Below are 3,342 nucleotides of genomic sequence, written 5' to 3'. Positions count from 1 at the left end.
AGGAGTAAGCCAAGGATTCTTCCACCACCAAACATGGACAAGTGGCAAAGAAATGAGGCCAACATTGTGACACCAAGCTTAATTATCATCCACTCACTTAATCAATCCATTAACCACACAAATATCAACCACACTTCATTTCTCACCACACAATCAACCAAGACAAGTCAAAATACTCTCTTCCCCCTTTTTAGCAAGCTCTCCCCCATCTTTTTTCAAGAAACCCGAGAGGAGAAAGAAATAAAAATGGAGGAAGATAAAATGCTTGTATCTTGAGTTTCCCTTGGCCGTTTTGCGCGTTCTACCTATCAAATTTAATCCCTTGATAAGATCTACACAATTAGGGTAACCAATATCCTCATCTTCTTTATTTCCATACCCGTTTTTAACGTTTTACAATTCAGGGGAATAGTGTTTCAAGAATTAACTTTGTGTTCTTGATTTTGTTTTGAGGATTTAATCATTATAAGGCTAGTTAAGGATCATCTAAGGTTTGTTAAGAATTACCCACTCTCCAAGGAAGGTATAACCTCTTCCCCTCTTTGTGTTTAAGCCATACCATGAGTTTTAAACTTGTTCTTTAAGAGTTCTTGGATGTTTGTATGATTTTAGAGTAGTTATGAACTTTAAATGGAAGTTATGAGTTATTATGTAAATGGATGATTGTGAGGAACTTGTTTTGGTGTATGATGAAGTTGAGGGGCTATTTGGAATGTTATAATGTAGTATGTTGATTGTTGGGTTGGTTTGGTATGGTTGTGGTCTTGTAATAAAATTTGGTAATCGCGTAAACATAGCCGTCGTAATACCCGTTTTCATTCAACTGCTTATTTTAGTGTTCGGGACAGAAATCTAACTGACCAATCTGTAACCTTGCCATGCTTAGCTAGATCGTGTCGTATGCTTCGTTTTGGTATGTGGTTCGCTTGAATCCGATGTACGGTTTAGGAGAAACGACCGTTTTAAGTAACGACATTTCGCGAACGAACCATTACCCCTAGCCTTACTTTGAAACCTTGGTTAAGGTCCTTAAATGACTAATTGGAGTATGAAACAATTATGTAAGGTTTATAGGTCAGTCGGTAGAGTATTAGCGAAAGAGTCGCCTTAAAATTCGTAACGGTAAATTTATTAAAAATGGTGGAGCCGAGGGTACTCGAGCGACTTATGTTATTCGTTAAGCGCAAAAGCGGACGTTAGGGTCCAATTGGTTAAAGTCTAGTTTTTTAAGCGACCGTGGTTTAATTCCAGCTTATATGTTGTTTATAGGTTACCAGACTCGCCCCACACCTTTTACCACCCCCAGTCGCTCAGGCAAGTTTTCTACCCGTTATACTGTTGTTGTGATGTATATGTGTATATGCATTATCTTGTGATAAGTGCATGATTGTTATTAGAAAATCTTGTGATATATTGGAGCATGTTGATATGATATATATGCATACCTGTTTCGTAATCTTGATATCTCATTTTTGATTCAAATGATTATAAGCTGCATAATAGCTATGCTAGAGATAAGCAGTAGTTGCGTATACCCTTAGTATAGGAGACCTGAAGGTGAACCTTTTTCTAAACCGGGAGTCAATGTTCGCGAGTATAATATATATATTTATATATATATATATACATATATAGTTTTCTATAACAATTAATCGGATAAGGTATATTCGATAGTTTTGAATAATAATCAGACTTATATTCGATTATTCAAATAAAGATTGTACTTTCGTATAAGTATATCTTTGGTTATTTATTATTCATTTCAAGTATGAGTTTTAAAACTTCTACTTCAATTATTTTGATAAATATTATCCTTATGGGAATTTTATTTAAATAATAATATTCAGATATTTTCTAGCATATCGGGAATGATTTATTTTATTAAATCATCATTACTCTAAATATTCTTTAAAATGTTTTCGAGTCTTCAAATTGAATTTAAAAGTTAGAGCAGATCCCAAAACTCATTTTCAGATTTAAGATCTTCCTTTCGAAGGGGATTTAAATGCTCGCTCAAAACCTAAGGGATCCGGCTCCATGGTGTATTTTTGGAGCAACGAAGTTGCTAACTTGATAAAAGAGTTTGATTACTTGCCCAGCATTCGGGAAGTAAGCCCAATCGAAATACGTTGGCATAGGCAACATGGGCTCAGTAGGGGACCATGAAAGTGTAAGTGGCTCAGTAGGAGTCCATCAATGCGTAAGTGACTGAGTGGCAATCCAACATAAGGTCCTAATGCAGCCAGAGTGATGACCAGTGGGGGATTCATCCATATACTAGTAGAAAAGGTGACTTAATTGGTATCTTTGCCTGATCAGCAAGATATCAGGTTTATGCCAAAGTTTCTTCTTTTCAAAATTCTTGGGAATGACAACTCTGCTTATACTTCCATAGAAAAGGGTGTATGAAATGTATATATATATAGGTGTATATATATATATATATATATATATATCGGGACTTAATGAAGTATCTCGTAACTTCATTCTTTATAATGATATTTTAAAGATTGAATCTATTCAAGTCTTATCTTGTAGTCTCATCTATGTGATGAACTTTTGAAACTGATTATACATTGAACGGTGGTAGTTCAAGTAGTATTCGGAAAAAATATAAGTATATTGGAGTATCTTGTAACTTCATCTTTTCAACTTATATCTGGTTAATGATTATCTTATGCATGACAAAGATTTTCAGAAAAACGTTGAGACAAGGTTAGATATATGAGATCACCTTGCAACGATACTTTTATACAGTTATAAACTGGAACTCTGTGTATATTATGCATGGAAGATGACTTCCAAGATTTTGAAAAGTATATATACATATATACTGAATATTTTGTGACTTGGTCGCATTAAGATATCAAACTTGGTTCATTTCTTCTTGACCAAGAGTTTCATGAGTACTATGAGAATGCTCATATCTTGTTAATTATTATACATATTATTTCGGTGGGCTTGTTGCTCACCCTTGCTTTCTTCTTTCATCACACAACAACAGATAGACAAGATGAACATGACCAAGCTCCCAATTCGCAAGCGGATAGGAAACGTTCTGCAGTTTCCTGTAGGCATTGATGCCTCTGTAGCTGAGGTAGGATCTACCAATAGGCTAAGGTTTCAACTGTTGATGTACTAGACTTATGTATATTTATGAATTGTAATAATGGCAAAGAATATGTAAATTTATTCAGAAACCCTTTTGAGGTGTAATGACTTATAATTGTGGAATAAAATGAATTGTGTTATTTTTGGTATTCATCTCTGAGACTATAACTTGTGGTATGTGTGTCTATTGTGGGGTCACAGTACGCAGTAGTTGGTTGTTTATTAAGATTA

At 34.6% G+C, this 3,342-nt stretch overlaps 1 long non-coding RNA gene across 1 annotated transcript; it reads left to right on the top strand.

The window, feature by feature from the left end:
• The first annotated feature begins 233 nt into the window (after positions 1 to 233).
• LOC141671185 (uncharacterized) lies at positions 234 to 1,314 on the top strand. The gene is made up of 3 exons (XR_012554995.1): positions 234 to 345; positions 454 to 523; positions 1,270 to 1,314. It is a non-coding gene; the product is annotated as an uncharacterized LOC141671185 (long non-coding RNA).
• The last annotated feature ends 2,028 nt before the right edge of the window (positions 1,315 to 3,342 follow it).

Source organism: Apium graveolens, chromosome 7 (assembly GCF_009905375.1).
Source record: "Apium graveolens cultivar Ventura chromosome 7, ASM990537v1, whole genome shotgun sequence".
Lineage (NCBI taxonomy): Eukaryota > Viridiplantae > Streptophyta > Magnoliopsida > Apiales > Apiaceae > Apium > Apium graveolens.
The sequence above is the reverse complement of the archived record's forward strand: the minus strand, read 5'-3'. Positions and strand labels throughout refer to the sequence as shown.